We start from the raw sequence: 17,796 nt of genomic DNA, 5'->3' as shown, positions 1-17,796 counted from the left end.
TGGCTGGAATTCGGCCAGCAAAAGTAAGATGAAGCATATACACGGTCGCATTTTCCAACCAAAAGCTCTCATCTGTCTTTTGCTGGCTGAATTTCCGATCGTGTGTACGGGGCAATAGAACCATTATTTGGTGTCTATTGGACACATGACCACAGCTCAAGTGCTAATCAGTTAGCTATCGTGCTAATAAATACACTATCTGGTCAAATATTTCTGGGCACCCGACCATCCCACTTTCACTAAATGGTCAAAAGCATGTAGACCCTCTCCAAATTATTGAGATCTGGTGTTTCCAGTGAAGAGTACAGTTAAAGAGGAAGTAAACCCTGATGGGTTTACTTCCTCTTTCATTCCCTGCAAAGGCAAAGCATAATGGACTACTATGCATCGCATAGTAGTCCATTATATGTCACTTACCTGACACGGGAGCCAGCTAAGTCACCGCTGTCCCCTGTAGTCTGGCGCATTCATCTTCTCGGTAGGTCTCGCTGCTCCGCCGCTGTCTTTCGGGGAAGCCGCGATGACGGCACTCCCGCGCATGCGCACGGGAGCTGCCACTCGCGGCATATCTCTGTTGACTGCAGCGCGCTCAGTGCACCTCTTTCGGCAAATATCTCCTAAACTGTGTAGGTTTAGGAGATATTTCTTGGACCTACAGGTAAGCCTTAATCTAGGCTTACCTGTAGGTCAAAGTTGGTGGTTAAGGTTTACAACCACTTTAATGATGCAGCAGAAAAATAAATTTTATACAACTATGCGGTTCCCACCCTGTGGCAAAAGTTTGCGGAAGGTCCTTTTATGTTCCAGCATGACTGTGCGCAAAGCCAGGTCCATTAAGACATGATTTGATGAGTTTGGTGTGGAGGAACGTGAGTGTCCCGCACAGAGCCCTGACTTCAACCCTACTGAAACCTTTGTGATAATTTAGAATGCCAATTGCAAATCATGTCTTCTCATCTTTTTCCAGCTTGATTGTGCACAAAGCAAGGTTCATTGAGACATGATTTGGTGAGTTTGGTGTGGAGGACCTTGAGTGGCCTGCATAGAGCTCTGACTTCAACCCTACTAAAACCTTTGGGGTGAATTGGAATTCTGATTACAGACCAGGACTTCTCATCTGTTCCAGCTTGACTGTGCACAAAGCAAGGTCCATTTGGACATGATTTGATGAGTTTGGTATGGAGGAACTTGCGTGGCCTGCACAAAGCCTTGACCTCCACCCTACCGAAACTTGTGGGATGAATTGGAATGCCAATTGCAAACCAGGTCTTCTGTCTTCTTGTCCTTGGCCATCCATGGACGGAAAGTGCACTTACTGTGTGCTACCAGCACGGTGACCAAGCTGCCATAGACAGTTCCTGGTCTCTGGTAATAATCGAGAGGTGGCAGGACCAACCCCCGATCATGTAACCACTAGGGTGGGGAAGGGAACACCAAGAGTATTAAACCTTCTGACGCCTCTCCCCTCATTTTCTGTCCCAAAAATAAAAGCAAACTTTTTGCTGGAGTTGGGTTTTATTAAATGAAAAGTACAGCCAAAGCATGTTTGTCTGTACTTCTCCTGTGGATCACAGGAGTGCAGTTTGTTCTGCACTCCTGTGACCCATTTACAGCAGACAGCGGGTTGACGTCACAGAGCCGATCCAGGCTGGTTAAAAATTGCAAATACATGGTCGGGGATCCACAGAGGAAACCCCGGACTGCCAGCTGGTCAGCAAGTTTCTGGGAGATTGAGCCAGCCCCTCCTGCCCCCTTCACAGCCCAGTGATCCAGCGAGTGAGGGGGGTCAGAACAGAGATCCGGTGACTGACAGAGAACCGAGTGATCAGTGGTGTTTAAGCACTCAGTTCTCAGTCTTAGAGCTGGCAAGGGACAGATTCAGCATCCACCTAGGTTAGTATGATTTTTATTTTTTTTTAATCCCAAACTTCTCTTTTAAATGTACATAATTAAGGCTAGGTTCACATTGCAGCGATGCGGGAAAGCCGCGAATCCGCTGCGGGTTCCCGCATCGAGTGTCAGTGAAACTTTAATGACACCCCCAGATCAGTTTGCATATCGCAGTGCGATCTGCAAACTCGGACAGGAATCGGATCGCATGGTGTGAACATCCATGCGATCCGATTCTGCTGCGGGTTTGGGCCCTGTGCGATGCAAATTCAGCCATACTATCTGTATGGCTGAACTCGCATCGCACAGAGATCGGATGTGATTTGCACTGCAGTGCGGTGCGAATCACATCCGTTCTCATAAACCGCTGCAGTGTGAACCCAGCCTAAAAGAGAAGTATAGGCTTTTTTATTTTATTTTTCAGTTTTGTACTTAACTAGGTGAATTCTGAAAATGGGTCACAGGAGTGCAAAACGAATTGCACTCCTGTGATCCATAGGAGAAGCCCAGCCAAGTAAGCTTTGGCTGGACTTCTCCTTTTAAGTTGTTCCATCTTAAGTGGGGTACACACTATGAAAAAAATCGGAAGAAAAATTCCGTACAAGGCGCGATCGTTCAATTTTCGCATAGTGTGTACACATCTTGCCACATCCGATTCGGACTTTGCAAACGAAAATTTCCGAAGGGACAATCGAAAAATGTTTTCGTACGTAAACAGAGCGAGCGATTTTCATACGATTTTCGGATGAGAAAAATTCTAAACTAAAGACTGCACATGATCAGAAACAATAAACAACCAAAAAAAAAAAGCCTTCGTCGTACGAGAATTTTTGTACATTATTTCTGTCCTCGGTTCCGACTTGCAGTGAAACGACGATGAAAATCGGACGAACGTTCGCGCGATTTTCTCATAGTGTGTACCAGCCTTTAGAAACATTATATAAGTTTTTAGCAAGCAAACTAGTGTATGTGGTTCAGTCGATAAACGAATGATCTGATTATAGGATTATTCCACCGAAAAACTTGTATTTCTGTTTTGAGTGGACACCAGTGGGCGAAATCATTGCATTATATCTTCTCTGAGACCCCAGTGTTGCCCCCACCCCCACTGCGAGGCTATAATGAAGGTGTCACACTGGACGTGTTGAACTATAGAGAGGTCGGCTTGTGATCCAGCTTACTAGCGGATAATCAAATCTGATATTTCCGTTGTGGGTTTAGTTGGACTTTCAAATTGAGCTTTGGAAATCCAGCTGAGCACACAGATGAAAGACCGGCTTTACCGACTAGCAGATTTACATTTCTCTTGTGATTTGCGCACAATCACTAGATGGCATATCCAAGACCTTGACCTCCACTGAAATAAAGTAGTACGGTGTGGTCAAGGATCTGTCCCATGGCCTGTGATTGGACAGTGAAGGATAGCACTTTAATCCCACCCTGTCAATGTCTCCCCTTCAGTTAGCATGTTCACTGTGTTAGACTGACTGCACTGTGCACTGCAGGAAAGCCTGCCTCCTGGCAATGCTCCCTCCCTTTCCGATCCTGCTGTATAAAAACCTACAGGTTAAAGTGAATGTAAAGGATCGTTTTTTTTTTTTTTTTTAAATAACAAACATATCATACTTACCTCCACTGTGCAGCTCGTTTGGCCACAAACATCCTCTTCTGGGGTCCCCCGGCAGCTCTCGCGGCTCCTCCCCCCATCAGAAAACCCCCTATGTAGAAGCGCTCTCCCGAGGGGGGTTATCTTGCGGGTGCGCTCCCAAGTCCAGCATATGCGTCCATAGACACGAATGCCAGACTCGCCCCGCCCCCCGACGCCCGCATCATTTTATTTGATTGACAGCAGCGGAAGCCAATCTATCCAATCAAGAGCTGGGACCCCAAGAAAGGGAAAGCTCGTCCCTGCCGAAGAGATGAGGGCCTCAGGTAAGTAAAACGGGGGGAATTAAAGTGATTGTAAGGTCACAAGATTGTTCACCTTCATGCATTCTACGCATAAAGGTAAAAAAACCTTCTGTGTGTAGCAGCCCCCTCCCATAATACTTACCTCTCGATCCAGCATGATCCATAAGAGTTTTGTCTCTCTGGGGACTTGCACTCCTTATTGGCTTTTGGCAGTGGCTCCTGTTACTGTCATTCACAGCCAGTGAGTCAATCAGGAGAAAGAGGGAGCGGGGCCAAGCACACACAGAGCCATGGGTCGGGAGCGCGCTTGCTGGGGTGCCCCCCACAGCAAGCTGCTTGCTGTGGGGGGCACCTGGCAGAAGGGAGTGGCCAGGAGCGCTGGTGAGGGACCCAAGAAGAGGAGGATCTGGGCTGCTTTGTGCAAAACCACTTCACAGAGCCAGTAAGTATAAGCCCTTGTACACACAGTCGGACATTCCGACAACAAAATCCATCGGATTTTTTCGGATTGATTTTGTCCGAAACTGGTGTTGCATACACACGGTTGGACAAAGTTGTCGGAAAATCCGATCGTTCGGAACGTGATGACGTTATTTAGTTACGACGGGAGTACGTTCAGCCTAGTAGCCAATAGCTTTGGTCTAGGAATTTGATCTGAGCATGCGTGGCACTTTGTCCGATCGGAAATTCTCTACAAACGATCAGACAAAGTCCGATCAGATCATGTTGTCGGACATTCCAACGGAAAAAGTCCGATGAAGCCCACACACGATCGGATTATCCGACAACACGGTCCGATCGGACATTTTCCGTCAGAATGTCCAACCGTGTGTACAAGGGCTAACATGTTTGTTATAACAAAAAAAAACCAAGGCTTTAATATCACTTTAAAGTGTTACTAAACCCACGGTTTGATGTAAATTGCTGGAGAGTTGTTTTTTTTTGGGGGGGGGGGGGGGTGCATGTGATCAGCACAGGTCCAATCAGCACTGTCCAGACAGAGCGTCAGGGGTAGAGTTTCCACCTGTTCGGGATTCACGCGGACAGTTCGGGTTTTGAATCATGTGTCCGGGTTTCAGACCACCTGAAACCAGGACACATTATTCAGACCAGAATCTGGCTTCCCAACAGGGTTGCTGTTTGTAGTTGTCTAAGCCAAGAGTATAATGTGTGCTCAGTGTTCCCACTTAAATTAGGGTTCGCAGAGTATCCCTTAGGTCAGAGTCCCCGGAGTTCTCCCTTACATCAGTCTGCAGGGTCCCCCTTACAGTGTAAGGAAACTCTGCAAGTTCAGATGTAAAAGGGGAACTCTGGGGATTCAGGTTTAAAAGGGGAACTCTGATGACTTCATTTGATTAGAAATGTTATTTAATCACAAAATATATGTACTGAATAGTATATGCTGTAAAAAAAAATTAAAAATGCTGTGCGCTGCTAAAGTTTTCGGGTTTGACTTGAAGAAAAGGTGGCAACCCTAGTCCGGGGTCCTGCAGCCTCACAGGACAGTCAGAAGGGAATGAAAACTCCTCCTACAAGCTTCAACCAGTGCTCTGCCGGACACTGATAGAAGGCACAAGACTGCTATATACTGCTGATGAGAAAAGGTATTTAGCAGTTTATATTTACTAAAATAGTTGCATTTCCATGTTCTGTGTACTGTGGGAGACCAGATATGGTGAATGCAGGGTCCTGGGTTTAGTAACACTTTAATGTAAAAGTGAAATATGAACATTTTATCAGCTGAAGTAGTTTTTGGTTCTGTCCAGCCAGTCTTGTGCTTTACCTATACAGCATAAAAAAACAGACATATTTTGTTGCTCGGGAGGCACAGGCGGTGCATACAACATTAACTGCTTCAGATCTGCGCTATAGCTAATGACGGCTACAGCGCGGATCTGCTTTGCCGGGAGGCCGTCAATAGACATCTTCCCCTTTGCAGGCTCGCCACGTCACCATAAAGGGTGCGCGCTGTGATCACCCGAGTCAATGAGACTGAGGTGATTACAGATCCGAGCAAGGGGCTGATCCCGGCCCCTTACCACGTGATCAGCTGTCAGCCAATGACAGCTGATCACGTGATGTAAACAGAAGATCGGTAATCGTCTTTTTTTTCTTTTCACGCTGAGAGCTGTTTAAAGGAACATCAGTCCCGAATAGGAAGAGCCTCATATGTGCCCACCAGTACCGCCTGCCAGTGCCACGAATCAGTGCCCACAGTGCCACGAATCAGTGCTCACAGTACGTAAGTGGCACCTATCAGTGCCCACAAGTGCCACCTATCAATGCCCACAAGTGCCATCTATCAATGCCCACCAGTGGTGCCAATCAGTGCCTCATCAGTACCCCCTAGCAGTGCTGCCAATCAGTGTCACCTACCAGTGCTGATCAGTGCCCATCCCTGCCACCCATCAGTGCTGGCTATCAGTGCCACCTATTAGTGCCCTTCAGTGCCACATATCAATGTCCTTCAGTACCGCCCATCAGTGCCACCTCTCAGTGCCCACCAATGCCACCTATCAGTGCCCACCAGTGCCACCTCATTAGTGCCTATCAGTGCTGCCTATTATTGCCCGTCAGTGCCGCCTTATCAGTGCCCATCAGTGTAGCCTTATCAGTGCCCATCAGTGCAGCCTTTCGGTGCCCATCAGTGCAGCATGTCAGTTCCCATCAGTGTAGCTTCATCAGCGTACATCAATGAAGTAGAAAAATTACCTGTTTGCAAAATTTGATAACAAAATATAAAACAATTTTGTATTTTTTTTTTTAAATAGGTATTTTACATTTAAAAAAAAAACCCAGAGGTGATCAAATACCACCAAAAGAAAGCTCTATTTGTGATAAAAAAAAATTATAAAATTTCATTTGGGTACAGTGTAGCATGACCGCGCAATTGTCATTCAAAGAGTGACAGCGCTAAAAGCTGAAAATTGGTCTGGGCAGGAGGGGGGTTTAGGTGCCCAGTAAGCAAGTGGTTAAAATCATGGAGAGGCTGAAATACTCTAACTGTGCATGGTGGAGTGGTACTCATGTACAGAACTGTATGGGTAATGCAGAAAGTAATACGTCCCTGTACACAAAGAGAATAGCATACAAGCAGCCCTATATTTCAGCCTGTCATTGGTTTTGACAGGCTGTTGCCAGCTGGCTGTATACACCCCCTGTTCCTTCAGCACAGTTCAGGGGCAAGGTCATCCAGCGCCCAGGGAAAAGATGCCAAACTGCGCCACCCCATTCATGATATGCAAGCTTAGAGGGTCCTACACCCAGCAGCCACTTGCTTCTCAAAATCACTATCACTACTCCTTTCATCCTTATAACAGAAGGAAGGCGCCCCCATCCCTACTGTAAACGATTGTGCCAAGGGCAGCCGCCCCTCCCGCTCACCCCTTATCCTGGCCCTGCTTCTGCACACTGAAATACACCTGGGTTTTATATACAGCACAGTGATGATGTCACATGGACGCTTTTATTACGGCAACTCACGAGTCCTAAAAGACGGAATGTTCTGTGTCCCGCAGAAACCTGCTTCTCTGTAAGGCCAGTAGAAAGGATCGTTTTCTCTATTGACTAATAGGTTTATTTTCCATGAGAAAAGAAAAGCATCCACCGTGACGCTCTGCTGTGAGTTTCGGTGCTGCCAGCATCTTTGGCAGAGGAAATGTTAACGGAGAAATTCTATCTGGGATTTTAGGAGCTGCGACTCATCCTTTCGGGACTGACCGCCTCAGCCAAGAGGGTATCGGGTGCCGCACATTACAAGGGTGTCTGGAGCAGTCATAGGCTGGAGCAGCTTGGCCCGTTCTCCACTTCACACCCCTCCCTATAAACTTATTTTTGTCCTCTATGTTCACTCAACCAGCCCAAAAAAACCTCCCGCTGCGAGAAGCAGAGAAAATAAACGATCGTCGGAATGCGAAAGGCGAGTCCACAGTGTAAGAGCGACGAAACCTCTTATGGGTTGCAAACTAGAATGGACACTTTTAGATAAAAGCGTGTGTGAGCGGTATTGGAAAGGACTACTCAACGGGGAACAGGGATGGTTAGATGTAAGGGTATGTCCTAGGCCCTATGTAGTACACTGGGTGTTGTCGTGTAGTCCTGGTTCATGAGATCCCGGCATTTAGGTGTGGTCAGGAAGCACAGGTGCACCACCCAGCCCTGCTCTATGGGGCTTATTTACTAAAACTGGAGACTGCAAAATCAGCTGTGCATGGTAGAGTCTCACAGATTCTCAATTGGATTTAGGTCTGGACTTTGACTGGGCCATTCTAACACATGAATATGCTTTGATCTAAATGATTATATTGTAGCTCTGGCTGTATGTTTAGGGTCGTTGTCCTGCTGGAAGGTGAACCTCCGCCCCAGTCTCAAGTCTTTTGCAGAAGTTAACAGATTTTCTTCTAAAGCAGCATACACACGGGCGGACTGTATGGCCTACTTAGTCCGTCATACAATCCGACGGACAGTCCGTTATACTTTCGAATGAACGGACTTGACCACACACGGATGCACAAACAGTCCGTCGAAAGCTTGCGCGATGACGTGTACAGCACGTACGATGGGACTAGAAATAGGAAGTCCAATACACAGCAATGCACCCTTCCGCCGTGTAAATCCTTTCTGAGCATGCGCCATTCTTAGTCCGTCGAACTAGCCTACTCACGAGCGGATTGTCCGCTGAAACCAAAGTATGACGGACAGAATTTCGAAAAATCCGAAATACTTAGTACGCCAGACTGCACGCTGAAAAAGCCCGCTGAAGCCCACACACGAGCGGACTGTCTGCTGAAATGTGTTTCGGCGGACTAAGTAGGCCATACAGTCCGCCCGTGTGTACGCGGCATAAGATTGCCCCGTATTTGGCTCCATCCATCTTCCCATCAACTCTGACCAGCTTCCCTGTCCCTGCTGAAGCAAATCATCCCCACAACATGATGCTGCCACCACCATGTTTCACGGTGGGGATGATGTGTTCAGGGTGATGTGCAGTGTTAATTTTCCCCCACACATAGCATTTTGCTTTTAGGCCAAAAAGTTGCATTTTGGTCTCATCTGACCAGAGCACCTTCTTCCACATGTTTTCTGTGTCCCCCACATGGCTTCTCACAAATTGCAAATGGGACTTCTTATGGCTTTCTTTCACCAATGTCTTTCTTCTTGTCATTCTTCCATAAAGACCAGATTTGTGGAGAGCATGACTAAGCCCTTGTACACACGGTCGGACATTCTGCCAACCAAATCCGTTGGATTTTGTCCGACGGATTTTGTCCGACGGATTGTGTCCGAAACTGTTGCATACACACGGTTGGACCAAGTTGTCGGAAAATCCGATCGTTCAGAACGTGATGACGTTATTTTGTTACGATGGGACTACGTTCACGCTAGTAGCCAATAGCTTTGATGTAGGAATTTGATCTGAGCATGCCTGGCACTTTGTCCGATCAAAATTCTCTACACATGATCGGAGTATGTCCGATCGGACCAGTTTGTCAGAAAATATTTCCAACAAGTTGGAAAATCGGTCCGACGGAAACAGTCCGATGCATACCACACACAGTCGGATTACCCGACAAAACGGTCCGATAGGACACATTCCAACGGATTCTCCGATCGTGTGTACAAGGGCTAATAGTTGTCCTGTGGACAGATTCTCCCACCTGAGCTGTGGATCTCTGCAGCTCCTCCAGAGTTCCCATGGACCTCTTGGCTCTTCTCTGATGAATGTTCTCCTTGCCCGGCCTGTTTAGGTGGACGGCCATGTCTAGGTAGGTTTGCAGTTGTACCATACTCTTTCCATTTTCAGATGATGGATTGAACAGAGCTCCGTGAGATGTTCAAAGCTTGGGATATTTTTTCATAACCTAACCCTGCTTTACACTTCTCCACAACTTTATCCCTGACCTGTCTGGTGTGTTCCTTGGCCTTCAGTATGATGTTTGTTCACTAAGGTTCTCTAACAAACCTCTGAGGGCTTCACGGAACAGCTGCATTTATACTGAGATTAAATTACACACAGGTGGACTCTATTTACTAATTAGGTGACTTCTGAAGGCAATTGGTTCCACTAGATTTTAGTTGGAGGTATCAGAGTAAAGGGGGCTGAATACAAATGCCCCCCACACGTTTCAGATATTTATTTGTAAAAAAATTTGAAAACCATTTATCATTTCCTTTTCACTTTACAATTAGGTGCCACTTTGTGTTGGTCTATCACATAAAATCCCAATAAAATACATGTTTTTTTTGGTTGTAACATGACAAAATGTGGACAATTTAAAGGGGTATGAATACTTTTTCAAGGCACAGTATGTATAATTCAGCAGCTTCTCTCCTCTGTGGATTTATTGCAGTAAGCATGCTTTTTGACACTGAATGGAAGGCATGTGCTGTACAAAAATCATTTCATTTCAGTAAAGGTACCGAAACAACCAGGTAATTGCAGAACCCTAAGATTAATTTCCTTTTTTTGTTGTTTTGTTATCACAAAGCGCACTGCTCTTACATTTGCCGGGGAATATTGGTAATATACTCAATATATGTTATCTGCTAAAGAGAATTTTCCTTGTGTTTTGCTGAGTTTTAGAAACACTATGACGGCCTGTTTGCTGATGCCTAAGAAAAAAAACAACGTATTCAGTGTTTTGTGCTGGAATATCTGAAGAGTTCCATCAATATTAATTCTGGTTCCAATGTACCGATCGCTGATGTATGAAATTAAGAAGTCACGTGACTTGTCCCCAGTGTCTCTGACCAGTAACCCCTAAAGCTTTTTTGATAAAAATCTTCCTATAACTATTGTAAGACAGAGTAGACCTGATCTCTTCTTGCATTTTGAGCGGCAGTTGCAAATTTGTCTGCAGCGCCTCCTGCTGGTGTACTTTGTTATTGCATTTTGTCTATTGAGATGTTATGATGCTTTTGGATTGCCATGATAAAGTGGAACTCCGGACAAGCTAAATGTATGCATAGGTTTCTTAAATCTTTCCTTTCCAGAGATTTTAATTTCTGTTCGGCTGATTTTGTTATCCCTACACCTCTACCACACTGCACGGTCGGGAAGATCTCTCTGGTTCTGCTTTACTGCCGTCTGGACTACTTAACTGTTGGATAGGGGTGGACACTTGCCTGCCTGAGAAGTATGGCGGAGACATGTCTATGGTATTGAGAATGCCTCTTAAAGTGTATGCATACCCTATACCAGTGATGGTGAACCTTGGCACCCCAGATGTTTTGGAACTACATTTCCCATGATGCTCCACTACACTTCAGAGTGCATGAGCATCATGGGAAATGTAGTTCCAAAACATCTGGGTTGCCAAGGTTCTCCACCACTGCTCTATACAAAACAAACAAAAATAGATTTTGGGTAGCGACACACTTAATTTACTAGATCATAAAGAAGGTGTTCAGGTCTTTCCCAGTTGTGTGGCTCCAGTGATGGCCAGTTGGTCTGATGGTATACTCTCATGCCTTTTTCTGAGCTTTCTTTGTGATTGGCTGCCAGGAAATGCTTAAACGTGCTGTCCCCCCAGAAGAGGGGTCTCCAAACTTTCTATATAAAGGGCCAGTGTACTGTCCCTCAGACTTTAGGGGGACCAGACTGTGGCCAGTGGGGGTATAAAATGCCTTAGTATAGGTGGGAGTAGACAAAGTTTCAGGTTTGGTGGTCATTGGGAGTAAAAATATTACATAGCACCTGCGGTAAGTAGGGGGTGGAATAGTGCCCTGTCATTGGTAATAGTGGAAGGGATAATGCCCCGTCATTTGTATCAGCAGAAGGAATAGTGCCCCAAGGTTGGTGCTGGTGAAAGTAGTAATGCCCGATAGTTGGTGTCAGTGGAAGAGATAATGCCCCATAATTGGTATCAGAAGAAGGAATAGTGCCCCAAGGTTAGTGTCGGTGAAAGTAGTAATGCCCGATAGTTGGTGTCAGTGGGAAGAATAGTGCCCCATAGTTAGTGTCTGTGGGAAGAATAGTGCCCCATCATTGGTATCAGTGGAAGGAATTATGCCCCAACGTTGGTGTCAATGGGAGGAATAGGGCCCCATCGTTGGTGTCAGTGGAAGGAATAGTGCCCCATCATTGGTTTTAGCAGAAGGAATAGTGCCCCAAGGTTGGTGTTAGTGGAATGAATAGTGCCCCAAGCTTGGTGTCAGTGGAAGGAATAGTGCCCTGTTGTTGGTGTCAGTGTAGCGTTGCCACCTCATCCCTTTAAACCCAAATACCTTTGAAATACATGGCTTCTGAGGCTAATTTAATGCAGGTAAGGCACCAAGTGCGTTTAATTACCAACGTAATCAGCCACAGAACCTGTGTGATTAATTTGTGTTCGGGTTTAAAGGGATGAGGTGGCAACCCTATGTCAGTGGAAGGAATAGTGCCCTATCGCTGGAGTCAGTGGTAGGAAAATTGCCCCAACTTTGGTGTCAGTGGTAGGAATAATGTCCCATCATTGGTGTCAGTGGAAAGAATTATGCCACATTGTTGGTTTCAGTGGAAGGAATAGTGCATCATTGTTGGTGTTAGTGGGAGGAATAATGTCCCCTTGTTGGTTTCTGTGGAAGTAATAGCACTCCATCATTGGTGTCGTTGTGAGGAATAGTGCCCCATCATTGGTATCAGTGGAATAAGTAGTGCCCCATTGTTGGTGTCAGTGGAAGGAATAGCACCCCATCATTGGTGTCTTTGTGAGGAATAGTGCCCCATCATTGGTGTCAGTGGAATAAATAGTGCCCCATGGTTGGTGTCAGAGGAAGGATTAGTGCCCCATTTTTGGTGTCAGTAGAGGGTATAGTGCCCCATCACGGTGTCAGTGGAAGAAATAATGAACCATCATTAGTGTCAGTGGGAGGAATAGTGCTGGAAAGGCTGCTTAAAAGCAAGCAAAGGGCCACATCGGGCCCATGGGCCGCAGTTTGGAGACCACTGATCTAGAAGGTCAAAGGTTGTACAAACACCCGTCTCATATAATTACTGCCATATAAAACAGCGGCGCTGTTATATGCGCACCCTTGTACCTGCGGTGCACACTTTAAATTATCCTGTGACCTTGTCCTGTCACCAGCTCCTTGTCATCTCTCTCTCCGTAAATCAAACCCTTTATGTGTAACAACTGCAGCCCTTGGCTGCCCGCCGTCCATTTTTATAATTGAGCTTGGCTTATAAGATAATGAAATTACCATTTGTCAGAGCTCGGGAACTCTTGCACGCCCCGGTCCCCTGCGCAACCATTCTCCGTTCTCTATACAGATGCTGCGAGTTGATAAATTCCTCATCAGTTTGATTAGGGATTAAGCCGATTTGAATTTTTTTCAGCGAACGAGCCAATTCTGGAGGGTGGACAGCTTGGATGGCGGTAATTCCAGTATAGGGTTACAGATCAACCACTTCTGTCAGGGGATGACCACCAACAGCTTGAGTGCCCTGTAGAATTTAGGTCATGGAGGGAAAAATGCCAATTTTCTCAGTGAAAGTTGCAATTTTGTTCGCCTTCCCATACAGACAGACAGACATTTTAAAATAATAGAACTCCGCTTGGATTTTTCTGCCCTTAAGCTTGTCATTGACTCCCAATGATCCCTAAGCTGGGTACACACAGATAATTCTACAGCACTCCAGAGTTCTTCTTGAAAGACCATGGTGCCACTTTCTCTAGGTTACTGGTTTTCATGTTATCACTTCACACATAACAAAACCTTCATGGTGTCTTCACTATAGATCACTGTTCTGCAAACTGTGGCCTGGGGGCGCTCTGCTTTCCTATCTTCGGCTTTCAGGGCATTATTGCTCCCCCTGCTACTGACATCAAGGATGAGGCACCATTCCTTCCACTGACACCCAACAGTGGGGTAACATTCATCCAACTGACACCAATGATGGTGCACTATTTCTTCCACTGGCACCAATGATGGGGCACTATTCCTCCCTTGGACACAAATAATGGGGCGCTATTCCTCCCAATGATGAGGTACTGTTCTTCCCATTGACACCATTCATGGGACACTATTCCTTCCACTGACACCAATGATGGGGCACTATTCTTCCCATTGTCCCCACTCATGGGGCACTATTCCTATTCCTCCCACTGATACCAACAATAGGGCACTATTCCCCCCATCATTGGTGCCAGTGGGGGGGACTATTCCTTCCATTGATACCAACAATAGGGCACTATTCCCCCCACTGGTACCAATGATAGGGCACGATTCTTCTCATTGATATCAATGATGGGGCACTATTCCTCACTGTCACCAATGAAGCACTATTTCTTCCACTGATACCAGCAATGGGGCACTATTTCTCCCACTGATACCAATGATGGGGCACTGTTCCTTACTGACACCAATGATGGGGCACTATTCTTCCCATTACATAGTTAGGTTGAAAAAAGACACAAGTCCATCCAGTTCAACCACAAAAAAATAAATAAAAATAATATCATACAATCCCATATACCCAATTCTATACCCACAGTTGATCCAGAGGAAGGCGAAAAACACCAGCAGAGCATGATTCAATTTGCTACAGCACGGGAAAAAATTCCTCCCTGATCCCCCGAGAGGCAATCGGATTTTCCCCGGATCAACTTTACCCATAAATGTTTACCTATAAATTCATGGGGCACTAGTCCTCCCACTGATACCAACAATAGGGCACTATTCCCCCCATCATTGGTGCCAGTGGGGGGACATTTCCTTCCATTGATACCAACAATAGGGCACTATTCCCCACCACTGGCAACAATGATGGGACTCGATTCTTCTCATTGATACCAACAATAGGGCACTATTCCTCACTGACACCAATGATGCACTATTTCTTCCACTGATACCAATGATGGGGCACTATTCCCTACTGACACCAATGATGGGGCACTATTCCTTCCACTGATACCAACGATGGGGCACTATTGTATGTAGACATTATCTGCTTACCCTGGAGTTCAGCTTTACGTATTTAAAGCGGGAGTCCACCGGGACTCCGCGTTTTTTTTTTTTTTTAAAAGCCAGCAGCTACAAATACTGCAGCTGCTGACTTTTAAATAGTGACACTTACCTGTCCAGCGCGCCAGCGATGTCGGCACCCGAAGCCGATCGCTCGCTCGGCTGCCGGGTCCCGCCGCCATCTTGGGTATGGGAATCAGGAAATGGAGCCTTTCGGCTTCATTTCCCGTTTCCCTACTGCGCATGCGCGAGCCGCGCGGCGCAATCCGGACGGTCCCCGCTGCCTCTGGGAGCTGTGTGTTTCCCAGCAGGCAGCGGGGCACTTGCTGAAGGGGGCGGGCGCTTGCGGAACGGGGCGTAACGTACGCCCCGTTCCGCAGAGAGCTAGCCCGGAAGTGGGTGCAGTTACCTGGATTATCCAGGTAACTGCACCCCCCTCCCCCCTGAAAGGTGCCGATTGTGGCGCCGGAGGGGGGGGGATTCCGATGAGCGGAGGTCCATTTTAGGGTGGACCTCCGCTTTAAGTGTAACTCCAGCCTATGTTTTCACAATTTTTGATTTTTAGCATCGATATGGAACCTCTGTCTGTGGTCGTGTTGGGGGAGATTATTAAAGCTAAACCTTTTCCTAGCTTGACAGATCTGCATAGTTGAAGAGATTTTAACATTTAATCCCAAAGTTACTAACATTTCTGCTTACAATGCTTAGAGTGTTCTGCTATAGGTTCCCAAAGAGGATCAGGTCTGGAAGAAAGTCTTATTTGATACATTGAATGGTTTGCTTATTACTATACATTTTCCAGCACTATTACTATATATTGTACTACATGAGTCACCCTGACTCCGCTCAGCGGGTGTAATGCGCGGCTTGAGCTTTACATGGAATTAATCAAGTTTAGACATTTAAAGAATGGTTAGTGTGAGAAGAAGCTTTATTTTACTATAAACCTTAAATGGGGCACTTTGTAAAAGCTTACCCACCAATTTTCTCTGAAAACAGAGATCATCTGTATTTTGGTGCCAGAGTTTTATTTTTGGTGTGATAGTACAGCTTTGGTCCGTCTTGGAACTCTATACACAAATTAAATTTATATCATTCTTTTCACTCTAATCACACGATCCGAAAATCATACGAAAAAGAAACGCTTTCGAAGCGATCATATGATAATCTGATCTTTAGGTGTACATAGCCTATTGTATTAGGGCGTGCACCCCAAAACTCAAACACAGAGCAACAGAGGCAGTGGCTCGGGGCGTACACATATCAGGGGCGTGATGCTCTGCTTCGCAGTCATGGCAAAAATTAGAAAGCGCAAAGCACATGTGAACAAGTCCTTTATTTTTTAAAATTTTTTTTTTTTTTTTACATTATGATTTATTTTTAAAAAATTTTTTTTGTTTTTTTACTTTTTTTTGATTTTTGTTTATTTTTTACATTTTTTTTTAGATATTTGTTTATTTTTTACATCTTTTAACTGCCCTTTTGGGGCAGTCAAACGTTGTTCAAACCACACATGTGAGGTATCGCCGCAATCATTAGAGCAAGAGCAATAAATCTAGTTCAAGACCTCCTCTGTAACCCTAAACAGGAAGCCTGTAAAACATTTTTAAAGCGTTGGCCTATAGAGATTTTTATGTGCCGCAGTTTGTCGCCATTCCACGAGCGTGCGCAATTTTAAAATATGTTAGGTATCTATTTACTCGCCATAACATCATCTTTCACATTATATAAAAAATTGGGCTAACTTTACTGGTTTTTTTTTTTAATTCATTAAAGTGTATTTTTAAAAAAAAATGCATTTGAAAGACCGCTGCGCAAATACAGTATGACATAAAATGTTGCAAGAACCGCCATTTTATTCTCTAGGGTCTCTACTAAAAATAACTATATATACATATATATATATATATATATATATATATATATATATATATCTATCTATATATATATATATGCGTGTCTGTGTGTGTATATATATGTATTTTTTTTATATATAAAATGTTTGGGGGTTCTAAGTAATTTTCCAGCAAAAAATACAGTTTTTTACTTGTAAATAGCAAAGATGTGAGTGGGCCCTTAAGGTTTTACTTACAAGGGGGACCGTTCATAACTATGGAGGTGCATTTACTGAGATGGATAGAATGTTTTATCATATACCTTCATTTTATTAGTTTATTTTGGTAGCACGTTCTCATGTACTAACATGGCTCATTCCCATTTGTGTCTTTCAGCTTGCACAGTATATACAAGGAAGACCAGATCTCAGGCACTTTATCAAGGACAAATGGTAAGTGCGTGTGGTTATTAGTGCTCGTTGTGTTTCATCGCCTATCAGGACCTTTTTTTTTCACGTTCACCTGTGATACTGCTGTTTTCCCCAACTATATACACACCTTGACAGCTATACGTTCCTGCTATATGAGAACCATTGGGTACTTGGGCATTATCTGAACGTCTCTCAAATCCGTGGATGCATTTCTTTCCTAAAATAGGAATGCTGTGATTGCTTCCATAGCAGGTAAGTTTTGGTTTATCTGGGACAGGGAAGGACAATCATAATTTTAAAGTTTTCTAGAATGCCTAGTCCTCTTCCCAGGAAGAGTTGTGCACACAGTGGATATTATGTGTTTGGCTCATTGAGTCAATCTTCTTCTCCCATCTTCATTCTCCTTTAAAATTCTATCTTCTCCCTTCTCTCTTCTTTTCACTTCTACCTTCTTCTCTCTTCTTCTTCCCTCTTCTCACATCTTCTCGCTTCTTCTCGCCTCTTTTCTCTTCTTCTCCATTCCCTATTTTTCTCCCTTCGTCTCTCTTAATCACCCTTCTTCTCTCTTCTTCTCCCCTCTTCTCCCTTCTTCGGTCCAGAGGCCTGTACCCCACTACAACGATCAGACGTTTTTTGACAACAAACATGTAAATTAGATTAAGGCAACATCCGACCGTGTGTACGCTCCATCGGACACATTTTTTCGGTTTTCAAATGTTGGCTGCGCGAACAGACAAACTTTTCAACAACATAAGTCCGATGGAGCAAAGTCTGATCGTGTGTAC

The 17,796-nt window shown here is 45.0% G+C and overlaps 1 protein-coding gene across 3 annotated transcripts in view; it reads left to right on the top strand.

Moving 5' to 3' along the window:
• PLXNB1 (plexin B1) overlaps positions 1-17,796 on the top strand; it is a 344,778-nt gene that overhangs the window by 126,721 nt on the left and 200,261 nt on the right. Inside the window, exons 1-2 of one of the 3 annotated variants that reach the window (XM_077451814.1) lie at positions 7,713-7,733; positions 16,977-17,032. The gene's annotated coding sequence lies outside the window, so the exon portion shown is untranslated. Of the gene's footprint in view, positions 1-7,712; positions 7,734-16,976; positions 17,033-17,111; positions 17,264-17,796 lie in introns of those variants that run through there. The other 2 variants (XM_077451813.1, XM_077451815.1) reach the window with 2 other exon arrangements.

This window comes from Lithobates pipiens, unplaced genomic scaffold (genome assembly GCF_037356315.1).
Source record: "Lithobates pipiens isolate NorthernLeopardFrog02 unplaced genomic scaffold, aLitPip1_a1.2 Scaffold_23, whole genome shotgun sequence".
In the NCBI taxonomy this organism is placed as follows: Eukaryota; Metazoa; Chordata; class Amphibia; order Anura; family Ranidae; genus Lithobates; species Lithobates pipiens.
The sequence above is the reverse complement of the archived record's forward strand: the minus strand, read 5'-3'. Positions and strand labels throughout refer to the sequence as shown.